The sequence below is a fragment of the Microtus ochrogaster genome, unplaced genomic scaffold (assembly GCF_000317375.1).
Source record: "Microtus ochrogaster isolate Prairie Vole_2 unplaced genomic scaffold, MicOch1.0 UNK31, whole genome shotgun sequence".
Lineage (NCBI taxonomy): Eukaryota > Metazoa > Chordata > Mammalia > Rodentia > Cricetidae > Microtus > Microtus ochrogaster.
Genome location: NW_004949129.1, coordinates 1,517,385 through 1,531,887, shown reverse-complemented (window position 1 = coordinate 1,531,887; position 14,503 = coordinate 1,517,385). Strand labels below are relative to the sequence as shown.

The 14,503-nt window shown below is 45.3% G+C and overlaps 1 protein-coding gene and 1 pseudogene across 4 annotated transcripts in view; one reads left to right on the top strand and one right to left on the bottom strand.

Annotated features, from left to right (window-relative positions):
• The window catches only part of Wipf2 (WAS/WASL interacting protein family member 2), a 29,792-nt gene that overhangs the window by 313 nt on the left and 14,976 nt on the right, over positions 1–14,503 (top strand). The window contains exon 2 of one of the 4 annotated variants that reach the window (XM_026789851.1): positions 12,210–12,338. The exons of 1 other annotated variant lie outside the window; for it this stretch is intronic. The gene's annotated coding sequence lies outside the window, so the exon portion shown is untranslated. Of the gene's footprint in view, positions 1–89; positions 157–12,157; positions 12,339–14,503 lie in introns of those variants that run through there. 2 more of the 4 variants (XM_026789850.1, XM_026789852.1) reach the window with 2 other exon arrangements.
• On the bottom strand, positions 5,030–5,121 carry LOC113458476 (annotated as a pseudogene).

Below are 14,503 nucleotides of genomic sequence, written 5' to 3'. Positions count from 1 at the left end.
GGGGCCTGAGGCGGAGAGGGGGCCTGGGGGCGGGGCCTGGAGACCCTGCGAGGGGGCGTGGGCCGTCCGAGTGGAGGGCGGCGGTGAGCGGCCGGTGCGGACCGGGCAAATGGGCAGGAGAGACAGGAAATTAGAGATCCTGAAGGGTTGGGTGAGGTGAGTAAGACGGCAACTCTGGGTGAGGAAGGAGGGGAGCCGTGCGCAGAGGGGGAGATGGGGAAGGGAGGGAGGACCTGTTGGGAAAGGTAATTATTAGCAGGATGCTCCGAGTTGAGGAGAGCGGTGTGACATTTCGTGTTGGTTTAGGTGAACAGGAATGGCTGGAGGAGATGTGGAGAGTGGTGGGTGAGAGGGAGTCGGGGAGATGTCTGAGATGCGTTTGCGAGCTCCTGGAGTTGGAGGTTCCTGTTGGAGGGGTGTGGAATGAGGGGCTCTGGGAATCTAAAGGCGCCGAACGTAGGCTGTGTGTGCGGTTGAGTTACTGATGAGGAGTGATTAGGAAGACATATTCTGGAAGGATAGTATTGGAACGAGAAGCGGGAGGAAGCTGCTGTGTGCTGGAATCTGCACCCATCCCTGCTGGGGATTGAATCCTGGTCCACTCGTGTGCTGGGCAAGGGCTCTCTCTACCTCTAAGCTGCACCCGAGCTCTGGAATGCTTTTTTTCCCCCCTTTGGTTTTTCGAGACAGGGTTTCTCTGTGTAGCCCTGGCTGTCTTGGAGCTCACTCTGTAGACCAAGCTGGCCTCGAACTCCCGAATGCTGGGATTAACGGCATGTGCCTATTGCCCAGCCGGAACTCTTATTTTTAAAGCAACTTGAATAGTACTAGATTAATCTCTCTCAGGGCCCGTTCCATTTTTTCATGCTATTACTTTTGCTTTAGAGTTGTGTCTTCTGAATTGCTACATGATTTTGGCTACTCTTTTCTCTCTTTATGGACCAGAAGAGAACTTTAGTACTCTACCTCAAATACAGATTTACATGTAATTTTCCTCCTTTGTAATACAGTTCTCTCCCATCTGTTCCCCTAAAAGATTGTGTTAACCAATTAGATCTTTGAAGTCGGTGGTGTAAAGAAAAACAGGATTGAGATATGCTATTAATTTTTTTTTTTGAGACAGGGTTTCTTTGTGATGCCTTGTTTGTACTGGAATTTGCTCTGTAGACCAGGCTGGCCTTGAATTCACGGAGGCGCCTGCCTCTTGCCTCCCAAGTGCTGGGATTACAGATGTGTGTCACCACTGCCCAGCATCTCTATGCATTTTAATATATAATCTTTCATCTTCTAATATCCTTATATCTCTAAATATTTTTAGTAGTCAACATTTTTATGTTACTGTGTTGGTGACCACCAGGAGGAAGATCTGGACGTTAGAGTCGGAAATGAACGAGTTCACTCATTAGTGACTTCGAGAATGCAGGGTTTGATTTTCTGAGCCCCCGAGTATTGAGTATTTTAGAGAGGTGAGCCGTGTGCCTTGGTTCACTTGGTACCTGTGGCCTTGGCAGAGGGAAGACCATGCTTGTCGACGGGATTAGATGCTTTACTATCACTCTTTGGAAATCTGCCTTAGCCTTTGCTTAGGCTGTGATGCTTTGAACACTTAGCTAGTAAGTGAACTTGTTCCGCCTAGACGTGTGTCTGAGAGTCGTGGCTTTTCTGAGGTCTGATGTGGATTTGCCAAAGACTGGGCAGTTTTACTTCTGCCTCACTCTTGATATCAGAAATGGTGTTTGCACTAGTGGGTGCCGATTATTGCTGTGGCCGCAAAGGTGAGATGCAGGGGAGGGAAGGACATTGGAAGAGGGTAGCTTTTGAGTTTTACTATGGAGTTTAGGAAAAGTAACCTTGTTCTCTGGAAGGGAATACCATCACATGGTCCTGCTCGACTTTAGCCCTCTGAACTGCTCCCCTGCACACTTGAGTGTGTTATTCCTGTTGCCCTCAAGTAATTCTGAAGTTCATGGGCTGTTAGTTCAGCTGTTCTAGGAAACCCTCGTCTTCACACCAGCTTCAGGAGGAGCTGCCGGCATGACATGTGCCCGCATATTTGGAGATGAAAACCTGTGGAATAGTGTGCTGCTGGGTTTTCGTTTTGTTTGTTTGTTTTCTTGAGACATAATTTCCCTGTGTAACTCTGGCTGTCCTGGAACTTGCTCTGTAGACCAGGCTGGGCTTGAATTCAGAGATCTCCCTGCCTCTGTCTCCCGAGGTGGGGTTAAAGGCATGTGCTAGGGGGCTGGAGAGATAGCTTACCGGTTAGAACACTGGCTGTTCTTCCAGAGGACCTGGGTTCAATTCCCAGCAACCACATGGCAGCTCACAACTGTTGGTAACTCCAATTCCACGAGATCTGACATCTTCACACCAAAGCTATTAATAAATAAATAAATTATGTTAAAAAAAAAATAAAGGCACGTGCTACCACTGACTGGCTTTTTTACTTTGTTCTTCAGAGGATTTTGCTCTAACTTATAGAAGCTCAGGGCTATTGCAATGACCTGTTTCTTTAGCACAATGATGTTCAGTTTTTCCTGTCCTGTCACACTTTCCCATTGTTCTGCTTCAACTAGGCCTAAGTGGAAAGTGGCAAGTCACCCTCCCCCTTCTTCTAGTGGGCATCCTGTCGGTGTCACAGCTTGATGCCACCAAAATGAAAGGATCCTTGACTGCTTCAAATGCAGAGGGTGACAGAAGCTGAGCTGGTTTTCTTAGCCAGAGAATGGCCTCTGTCAAAGCAGAGAATAGTTGCAGAGATACAAACTGGGACCTTGAAGCTGTGACTAACATTTTGGCGACATGCGTCCATTTGCCAAATGACTCCTTTTCTTAGGAGTGTGACTGTCGATCTCTTTCTCAAAGTAAGCTCTTGTTAGCTGTTCTCCACACAGCTCCCAAGCAGACGCTGGCAGAGTTCTGGTTGACTGACTGTCTCTTGCAGGATATAGGCCTTGGATTAGAGTGCATGGGGCGTTCCACATCAAAGTGAAGTCCACTGGTAGATTTCAGGAACTGCTCTGCTGGGAAACAGAGGCAGATTCTTCGCTCAATGTTTTGGCAATTCTTCATTTATCTGGTGATTAACTGTAGGTTCATTGCATTTGTTTAACTTTGCAAGGCCAGGGCATTGAGGAAACAGCGTTTCAAGCTTTCTGTGTTCTCGCTCCCATATCTCTGAGCTGATGAACCTTATAGGCTGAAGTTAGGAACATATCAAGCTTTCCTTTGCCTTTTTTTTTTCTTTTTTTTTTTTTTTTTTATCCATCAGTGCTTGGGATTGAATCTAGGACTTCATGTGTGGTAGGCAGGTGCTCTACCACTGAACAACACCCCCAGTCCCAGTAAGTGTTTACTGGCCTCATCTATGACAAGGTAGTGAAAAATGTCGGTGGGCAATGATGTTGCATGCCTTTCAATTCCAGGATTTGGGAGGCGAAGACAGGTAAATCTCTGAGTTCAAGGCCAGCCTGGTCTACAGAGCAGGACAGCCCAGGACTGTTACACAGAGGAACTCCATCTCAAAAAACCAATAAATAAATAATAATTTAAAAAAAGATACTGATGCTGGGTGGTCGTGGCATGCGCCTTTAATCCCAGCACTTGCAAGGTAGAGGCAGGCGGATCTCTGTGAGTTTGAGGCCAGCCTGGGTTACAAGAGCTAGTTCTAGGACAGGCTCCAAAGCTACAGAGAAACCCTGTCTCGGAAAAAACAAACAAACAAACAAAAAAAGATATTGAAAACATGTTAAATATAAGGCAGATGTGGTAGTTCCGGCACTTGGGAGGCTGAGGATGGCTGCACATTCAAGTCAGCCTGGGCTACAGAGCAAAAGCTAGTTCCAGGACTGGTGCCAAAGCTACTGGAAAACCCTGTCTTGAAAAAACAACAACAAAAAAAAAATATTTGAGATCAGGCCTCACTCTGTAGTACTTCAGAGTTCCAAGTTCCTAACACTTTGAGATGTGGCTCACAACTAACTCCAGATCCAGGGGATCCGGCTGCACCTTTTGGATACTATGGGTATTTACATGTGTGGCGTGCACTCACCTTTGGGTGACACACAATTTTTTGTTTTGTTTTGAAACAGGGTTTCTCTGTGTAATAGCTCTGGCTGCTGTAGAACTCGCTCTGTTCACCAGGCTGTTTTCAAACTCAGAGATCCACCTGCCTCGGCCTCCCAAGTGCTGGGATTAAAGGCGTGCGCCACCACCTTTGGGTGACACACAACTTTTAAAAGAGAAATAAAGATGAAAATGGTGTTTGCAAATTTTATATGTTAAATTGTGTTGAGGCTTGTTTATAATCACAGTATTGAGGAGGTGGAAACAGATGAATCAGGAGTTCAATTCCAAGGCCTTTGTTCAAAAAACAAATAAAATTTATATTTTAATTAAGTAATACAGGACTGGAGAGATGGCTCAGAGGTTAAGAGCACTGACCGCTCTTCCAGAGGACCTGGGTTCAATTCCCAGCACCCACATGGTAGTTCACAACTGTCTGTGACTCCAGTTCCAGGGGACCTGACACCAATGGCAAAATACAAATGCACATAAAATAAAATTAAATAAATAAGTAATGCAAATTCAAATGGCAACAAATAAATTATGTGGCATGTTGGCTCATGCCTACAATGTAGCACTCCAGAGGCAAAGGCAGAAGGGTTGCATTTGAGCTAGCATGGGTTGAAGGTTAGCTTGAGTGGTACAGCAGGACCCACAGACTGTATGTAGCTCAGTTCTAGGACAGTTGCCTAACAAGTGCGAGGAGGAGGCCCTGAGTCCCGTTCCCACCATTGGGGTGGGAGTATATAATATGCTCTACCTTTTTGGCTTGCCGTCAGCTCAGTTTACTTGTTCCATCTTTACAAGGGTTGTGAACTGCCTGATGTAGGTGCTGGGAATCCAATTCAGATCTTCTTGCAAGAGCAGTGTGTGCTCTCAATGGCTAAGCCCGAGGCCACAGTTTTTAAAACCAGTGTAGCACACACTGTTAATACTACATCTTTTGTTGTTTTTTCTTGTTTTTTAACACATGGACTACTTCACAAATTCGCAGGGGCAATGCTGATCTTCTCTGTATTGCTCTAGTTTTAGCATATGTGCTGCCAGATCGAGCATGCGTCTTTTGTTTTTGAATCTGTTTTGGTCATTATTCCCCATTAGTGATAAATAGATTTGCTCTGTCCTAATACAGATTCAGACTTTTCTGTCTTTTATAAACTAAGCTCCCAAACATTACCACAACTTAGAGTTTTTCTACCAACTGAACTATAGCTCAGCCCTTAGCTATTAAGAATAAACTGCATGTGTGTGCATGGTTGCTCACACATGCCTGTGGAGGACTGAAGAGGTTATCAGAGTCTGTCCAGCTGGAGCTACAGGTGGTTGTGAGCCGGCCAGTGGGGAAGCTGGAATTCAATTGGGTCATGTGTAAAGACAGCAAGTACTCTTAACAGTGGAACTGTCTCTCCAGCCCCTTGTTTTGTTTTCTTAAGGCAGGGTCTTGTAGTTCAGGCTGACCTTTTTGTTTGGTCTTTTTGGTTTTTGGTTTTTCAAGACAGGGATTCACTGTTTAGTTTTGGCTATCTTGGAACTCGCTGTGTAGGCTTCGAACTCACAGAAATCCTCCTGCCTCTGCCTCTGCCGGGATTAAAGGCATGTGCCACCACCGCCTGGCCAGGCTGGCCTGTAAGTGTGTGCCGCTATGCTCAGTTTTTTTTTTTTCTTTAAAAACATGTTTTCCTTCGAAGTAATTTTGAAGCTCATGGAAAATAAGGAGTTTCCCTTAGTGTGCCAGCGCTGTGCTGCATGGTAGAGATGGAGCCGAGAACAAACTGACTGAGTCTTTGCCTTGTGACAGTTGTGCTCTAGTGGAAAGGACCTCCACTAAAGAACTGGTTAACGCTGCTGCTGGTCCTTGTGCAGGTAGCTGTTGGGGAGCCCAGGCAGTTAGGGGGGACCATGGAGGAACTGAGGGAGGAAGAAAAGGCTGACTGAGGGGATGGTCCTAGGGAAGGAGTTTGTTTTGAGGAAAGAAGGTTCTCAGAGCTGGTGCCCGGTGAGAAGTGGAGAGGCCAGAGGCTAGAGGATGTGGGCTTTCCTGGAAGATCAGGTAGGTACTCCAGTTAGCTCACTAGTTCATGTTCAGGGCCTCAAGCAGGCTAGCCCAGTCTCTGCCTCTGAGCTGTACCCCAACTGCCGCTTCCGAGAATTTTGAACTCAATGTCAGGATACTTCCAGGTAACCTTCTATGTGCTAGTTTGCTGCTGTGGATGCTGAAGTTGTCTGCATCATAATGTTTGGATCTCGTTTTCCATCAGAATTTCCCTTAATGAAGCCTGTCCCTTTAGTCTCCCTTCCCCCACCCCCGTCTTGTAAATTAAGCCTGGTTGGCAGGGTTAGGTTTTCAGATTACTGGGGCACAGTCTTTAGATTATGGGGGATGATGGGCTTGTTAGTTTGCTATTGGGGAGACAAAGGATCTGTACTTGTAGGGCGTTATGACAGCTTTGGGAGTCTTCCTGGGGCCAAGGAGAGAATCCAGATGTTCTTATGAACTGCTGTGAATAGTGTTCTGTCATCTGGTCATTTGGGTCGTGTGTCTGCACAGGACACATAAGTTTTGCTGGGCCTGCAAGCGAATGAGTCCCCTGAGGGGAGGCTGTCATGCCTGAGTATGAAAGGATTTTTACCTGGGACATTGTATTTGCTAGTGTGCTGACTTTTGCTCAGAAGTCCCACATTCAAAGCCCAGATGGTCCTGTTTGATTGAGCACTTTTATGTAATTGGATCAGCTTGCCCTGCTTTCATAACTTCAAGTAGACTTGATTTAGCAGCCTATCGCTGGTGATCAAGGAACGACAATGTGCGAGTTTTTCTAGCATTTCAACGCAAAGCGTCTGCATTTCTGGTGGCTCAAGGGTATTAGAATGTGAGAGAAGAGACTTCAACAAGGAATGTCACAGTGCTGTTATTAGAGTATCTGTGGTGAGTTGAGACTTAATACATTCTGTTTGAAATGAGGCATGACACCTCTCTGTGTGTGAAGTCTGATCAGTGTTTCATGGAGCATCTGCTTAAGTTTCTTTCAGGCCTTTTCTTGTGGAGTCTGTCATCGGGTTGTCTTCTTTTCTGCTTTGTGTTTAGGATATGCACATGAAGGAAGCTCTGATGGAGATGGGCAGCTAGTTATGATATGGCTAGTTTACTGTGCCAGTACTGTTTGCCAGTCAGTGATGAGGTGTCTAACTTTCTTTTTTTTTAAATTAATTAATTTATTTATTTATTATGTGTTTAGCATTCCTTCCACGTGTGCCTGCAAGCCAGAAGGGGGCGCCAGGTCTCATTATAGATGGCTGTAAGCCATCATGTGGTTGCTGGGAATTGAACTCAGGACCTCTGGAAGAGCAGTCAGTGCTCTTAACCTCTGAGCCATCTCTCCAGCCCTAACTTTCTTGTTTGTAATAGATTTTTTTTCCCCCAAGTTTTGGCTGGCCTTGACCTCTGGATCTTGTTTTCAGTGTAAATATTATTATTAAATGTTACTATTAAAATAATAATAATAAACAGTACCAGGCAGGGGTGGAACACGCCTTTAATCCCAGCACTTGGGAGGCAGAGGCAGGCCGATCTCTGTGAGTTCGAGGCCAGCCTGTTCTTTTTTTTTTTTTAAAGATTTATTTATTTATTATGTATACAACATTCTGCCTCCATTTATGCCTGCATGCCAGAGGAAGGTGCCAGATCTCAGTACAGATGGTTGTGAACCACCATGTGGTTACTGGGAATTGAACTCAGGACCTGTGGAAGAGCAACCAGTGCTCTTAACCACTGAACCATCTCTCCAGCCCCAGCCTGCTCTTTAGAATGAGTCCTAGGACAGCTAGGGCTACACAATGAAACCCTGTCTTGAAAAACAAAAACAAACAAACAAAAATTTATTAAAAAAATAAGTCCTAATGTTATCTATGCTGGCTTCAAATTTCTAGGCCTAAGCCATTTCCTGTTTCAGTCTCCTGAATACTTGGGACTATGGTTGTGTGTCACTACACCCAGTTTGGTCATGATTTCCTTTAGTGTGCTGGAGGTTGCTCACATATTTGGCCTCTGATAGAGTGAGTGCTGAGGTCACTGATTACCCTGTGGTTACACCCAGACTGTGGCACAGATCCAGGTCACCATTGGTAGCCTGACTCCATTAGAGATTTACAGGAGACACAGGTGCTAACGTCCATTTAATTTTTCTTTCCTGTTGGTGAGCACTGCAGGTGATGAGCTGTGGTGCGTGTGTAGGGGTTGGAGGCCATCTTTATGGAGTGGTTTCTTCCACCATTCTTGGGTTCCAGGAATCAGACCTAGGTTGTTGGGGTTGAGGGGCAAGCACCTTTACCTGCGGTGCCACTTTGCTGGTTTTCACAGGTTTTGGTGGGAAGTAAACTTTTTTACTCTATTTATTTGGTTTGGTGACAGATCTAACATTGGCTTTCTCTGTGTAGCCCTAGCTGTCCCGGAACTTGCTCTGAAGATCAGGCAGACCTCAAACTCAGAGATCTGCCTGACTCTGCCTCCCAAGTGCTGGGATTTTTAGCCTTTATTCTTTTTCTTTTTTTTAAATTTAACTTCTTTATTGACTCTCTGGGAGTTTCACATCATGAACCCTGATTCTGCTTACCTCACGGTCCCGTCCCCCCATATCCTCCCCTCACCCCTGCCATGCCCGTCCCCCCATATCCTCCCCTCACCCCTGCCATGCTCCATCACAAAAGAAAGCAAAACAAAGGAAGCAAGCAGGCAAAAGCAAAAACAACGCCCCCCAAACAAAACAAAAGCAACAACAACAAAAATCTCTTGCTTCTCCTTCTTTCCCACCTCTCCTTCTCTTCATTGTTCCTGGTAGCCATGGGGTTTTGGTGTATCATGCAGTATACCCCTTTGTCCCATTAGCTTTACTTAATATTCAATGTAGTGAGTCACTGGTCTGGTTCAAGGCCTCTGGTTTCTGGTACACCACCATCACTGACTCCTCACCAGAACGCCTCTAGGACATCCTGTGGCCGCCCCAAGTCTTGGAGATCCTGTGGGTATCGTTCCACAGGACCAGACCCTTCACACTCCTGCCGGTCCTAGATGGAGTAGATGCTAGGGTGGGCCTGGGTGGTAGCCGAGCTGATCAGTCCAGGCTACTGGGGCCACCCCTCAGGAGAAGGGAACATGCATGCCCTTGTGGTTGGTTCAGCCTCCCCTGTGGTGAGGGGAGTGCAAGGACCAGCTCTCTTGCTTAGTGTCCAGCAAGAGACAAAGCCAGCTTTCCCAGGGCCATCAAAGGGCATGGCCGGCTCAACCTGGCCCTCTGATTTCATCTCGCATGGTCCCTAAGGCCTCCTGAGGTGACACAGGCCACAGGCATCAACGCAGACCCAGACATGGCCCTCAGCAGCATCTTGGGCCTGGATGGCATCCTGGCTCTGGGTGGAAGGAATGGCCACTCAGGCAGGAATGGTTCAGACTGTGGTTGGGCCTCTATGTGACCTTTGGTAGCAATACAGGACGTGGACTTCAGCACAGACCTCAGCTGCAGTAACATGGTCCTTGGCGACAGATGGCACCCCACCCCAGCGGCAGTATGCTGTTAGCCATTATTCTTATGAGTTAATTGTTTATACCCTTTCTTCTTAAAACATGGCCACAAATACACACGTAATTAAAAATAAAAAACAAAAACTAAACTAAAAATGCTGGGAGCAGTGACTGTTGAGCTGGTTCGGTGGGCAAATGCACTCGCTGTCAAACCTGACAGTCTGAGCTCAGTGCCCAGAGCCTGCACAGGGGGAGAGCCCTGACTCCCCAAGTTATCCTCTGACCTCAGAGTGCACCTATGGCAAATACACTCGGACCCCCATACCTACACTGTGGAACACACACACAATGAATAAATGGGGTGACAGTCGCTACGTAACCCAGGCTGGCCTCAATTTTTCTTTGTAGTTGAGGAAGACCTTGAACTTCTGCTCCGCCTGCCTTCACCTCCCAGGCAGCCATGCCCAGGTTGTTGTCTCATCTTTGGTTTTTCTTTTTTTCTTTTTTTGGTTTTTCGAGACAGGGTTTCTCTGTGGTTTTGGAGTCATCTTTGGTTTTTCGAGACAGGGTTTCTCTGTAGCTTTGGAGCCTGTCCTGGAACTAGCTTTTGTAGACCAGGCTGGTCTCGAACTCACAGAGATCCACCTGCCTCTGTCTCCTGAGTGCTGGAATTAAAGGCATGCTCCACCATGGCCAGCTTGAGTTTCCTTATTTAACAGATATCCTAAATGTGACTTAGTACAGGTGAGCTCAGAAACCCTGCTCCAGAAGAGCTCTCTGTAAACATTGGTACCCCTTACATCTCCGGGGAAAACTAGGGCTTTCCCTGGTATTTCCTTTATATTCAGACGGTTTCAATCTGCTTAGTTTTGGTCTTTTGGGCTGGATTTCTAAATTAGAATATGTGTCTTTTAGCTGACGAACTCCTTTCTTCCCAAGAGTGCTCCCCCCCACTTGAGGAATTTATTTAGGTAATTCTTTAGTAAAGGAGTGAAGTCAGTCTCCTAAATCTAGACCCTCCCTAGTTGTAAAGCTGACTGATGGTAATAAATTTTAGCTGTATGACTCCATTTTTCTTGCCAATATATCTAAGCGCCCTGGTTGCTGGGAGATGTGGGTGGGGAGGAAATATTAATTCTGAACATTGAGCTACTCTGTCATTTAACTGTAAAATTCAGGACCATGCTAATGTCTCTGGTGAAACGGAACACATGTAAATCATCTGCCTTGGGTTTCCGCATCTTTTTGGAGATGACAATGCACTGAGATTTTGAAGTTGGATTTTTTGGTTTTGGAGACAGGGTCTCAAGTTCCCAGTCCTTCTGCCTTTACCTCCCAAGTGCTAGGATTGTAGACATGTGCCACCAAACCTGGCTTTGAGGTTTGTTTTTAACCATGACCATATGAAGGGCACATTTGCGTCTCCCATCTATATGATAGATTCACAGACTGAGAAAAGAACCGCTCTGTCCTTTACTTCTATTCAACAAATCAGCTGGAAATATATTTGCAGCTGTCTACTTCTTGGATGCTGTCAACTGCCTGGAGGTCAGGAGCTGTGTAGTACTTGTTAATGTTGTGGAGGCCGAGTGTACCACCGTAGTGACCAGTTCTTGGATATCCCTGTGTCTGTTAGTTAGCCACGTTGACTCTGGCATTGGGTGCGTTTACATCTTCTAATGGTTAGCTTTATAGAAACAGCTCTATGTTTTATGTATTTTATTTTCTGCTAAGGAATAAACCCAAGGCTGTGTGCATACTCTACTGCTGGGCTCAGTGGTAGAGTATGTACAGAGCCTTGGGTTTTCTAAAATTTCAATATTATGATTTTGTGTGTGTGTGCAGTGTGTGCAACTGCAGGCATACATGTGGAGCCCAGAGGGCAACTTTTGCGAGTCAATTTCCTTTTCCCACATTGGGTTCCGGGGCTTGAACTCAGGTTGTCAGGCTTTTGTGGCAAGTGCTTTTACCTGCTGAGAAATCTCCTGGGCTCATTCCATCCTAGACTCTTTCCAAAATGCTTTTACAAGTTATGTTTGAACAGTTTGGATAAACAAAGTTGAAAAACTACTATTGAACAAAAAGTGGACTGTCTCGTGCTGCTCCACTGGCTGTTTTAACTACCACCGATTTACTGCAGTTAATATTGTATTTTATGTTTCTCTGTTGCAGAACTGGATTGTCCCTTTGCTTTGAGGAGCGGAGTGTGGTAGGGCTGGAGGGGTTTAGTGAGGTCACTCCTGATGTGTTTGGGGTGCTGTTCAGACATTTAATTTACAGTTTCTCTTGTGTTAGTTGTCTCTAGTCTTCATTATCATGAAGCCATTCTTTGCACTGTGGTTGTTTAATTGAATGTGAATATGGATGTCTCCTTGTTTATCATCCTTTTAGATAAGTCTTATCTTCTGGACTTTCCTGTATCTAGAAATAACCTAATATTTAGACATAGAAAATAAGTAGACATCTACATTTACATTTTGGAGTTTAAAAAATAATCCAGGGCAAGAAGAGAAAGCTCCTTATGGGGAAAAAAAACAACTGGTTGATTGAGCTGTATCTGTTTTGTTTTGGTTTTAGGTAAGGTTTGCTATCGTCTACCCAGCCATCTCCCTCTTCCTCCCACGTGCAGGGGTTACAGGTGTGCTGCATGTCAGCTACCGTGCTTCTTAGAACTCTGGAGAGCCACTGTCCTGGAGTAAAGGAGCCAGCTGTGGTGTGTGCCTGTAATCTCAGCACTCAGGAGGCAAAGGCAGGAGAGGTAAGGACTCAGGGTCATCATTGTCTACATCGAGTTCAGGGTCAGCCCCATATATTTGAGACTGCTCATCCATCCTTCCTTCCTTCCTTCCTTCCTTCCTTCCTTCCTTCCTTCCTTCCTTCCTTCCTTCCTTCCTTCCATCCATCCATTGTTTTTTGTTTTTTGTTTTTTTTTTTGAGGCAGAGTCTTCACTGGGTAGCACTGACTGGCCTAGAAGTTGTTGTCTACCTGCCTCTGTCTTTAAGCGCTGAGATCAAAGGCATACACCAACACTTCTGGCTAGAACTTTGCTTTAAAAAACAAAACTGCCAGGGGGCAGGAGAGATGGCTCAGCGGTTAAGAGCATTGCCTGCTCTTCCAAAGGTCCTGAGTTCAATTCCCAGCAACAACATGGTGGCTCATAACCATCTGTAATGAGGTCTGATGCCTTCTTCTGCTCTGCAGGCATACATGCAGACAGAACATTGTATACATATATAAATATGTATAAATATAAATAAAAATAAATAAATATTAAAAAAAAAACCTGCCCATACATGTCTGTGTTAGACTACCTAAGGCTTTTAGTTTAAATATTTATGATAAGTATTTGATTTTTAACTTCTTTCTGGGCCAATTAGGCTTGCTATACAGTTAAATTTATATGATAAAAAATTGACTATAGTTGCGGAGGGATTCCTTTCATGAAATCATCTTGGGATTTTTTTTTCTTTTTTTTTCCTTTTGAGACAGGGTTTCTCTGTGTACCCTGGCTGTCCTGGAACTAGCTCTGTAATCCAGGCTGGCCTTGAATTTAGAGATCTCCTGTGTCTGCCTCCCGAGTGCTGGGATTAAAGGTGTGCACCACCACTGCCCGGCATTTCCAGACATTTGACTGATCTGAGCTTCAGAAAAGAACTGGCACCTGCTCTGTTGAGAGAGGAGAGCTCTGCACTATATGACTATACAGTGCAGAATGGCATGAAAGGCGCTCTGCCTGATTCGCTGTATTTTAGAGACAAACAGTAGAAACTGCCTTAGTGGGAGCTGTCTCCAATCTGAGCTAGAACACAGGATGTATGTGGTCGATTCTATGTGGACATCAGTTCTCAAGTAAGTCTGGGAACCAGTTTGGTTCCTGTTGTTGGGTAGTCTCCTGGAGAGGTAGGTGTGCCCATATACGGGCCACTCCTACTCTTCCTGTATCGAGGTTCTTCGTCCTGGGGACTGGATGCCATTACACCACTGTGCTAAGGACTCCTGATTTCCCAACTTTATTGTTGTTGTGTTGTTCTTTTGGGCTATTTTGAAGCTTGGTTTCACGATACAGCCCTGGCTGGCCTAAATTTCCTGTACAGGGCATGCTGGCCTCAAACTTAGAAATCTGTCTGACTCTACGTGAGAGCTAAGCTTAAAGTCATGCACCACCATATCAGACCTTGATTGTTTTTTTAGGAGCAATCTTAAAGGGCAGGTAGACAGGCAGGCATATTCCACGTGGTGACTTTTAACCCTAGAAGGCTTATAAGTAGTGCCTGGTTATCCATTGTCCTTAAGGTAAGAAGTTGTGTTGTATCTGTGGAATTAGTGAGCTGATGTAATTCTGTTTGATCTTGAAGTGGGGGAAGCTGTTGCTTCGTTCAGGCTTCTTCAGCGGTATTGATGTTGGCCAGAGAGGGACACTTCTGGATTTGGAGAATGTCCCCTTCAATTTATTTTAAATTTATGCTTGTCCCTGATGATAGGGATTTGATTTATGAAAATTTACTATTTTTGATTAATATTTTAGTGAAGCTGAGCATTTGTTCAGGGGCATTGAATGAGACAGGGTCCTGTTTTGCCCAGGTTGGTCTTGACCTCCTTGGTTTAGGCGATTTTCCTCCCTCAGCTTCTCAGGTGGCTGGGACATCGCTCCTCCTAGCGTATTTTGATAAAAATACGACCAAAGGATTAGATCTCGAGTAAAGGGAGATTGTTGCGCTCAACTTTGAGACCAGAAATGAATTGGTATTTCCTTTGGAGAGGGGTAAAACTCTGTGTGCGCGTGCACATGAGTGTGTGTGTGTGTGTATGTGTGTGTGTGTGTGTGTGTGTACACATATGTGTATTTGTACTTGTGGAAGGACAATTTGATTGTCCTTTTTTTTTAAAAAAAATTTATTTATTTTGTATACAATATTCTGTCT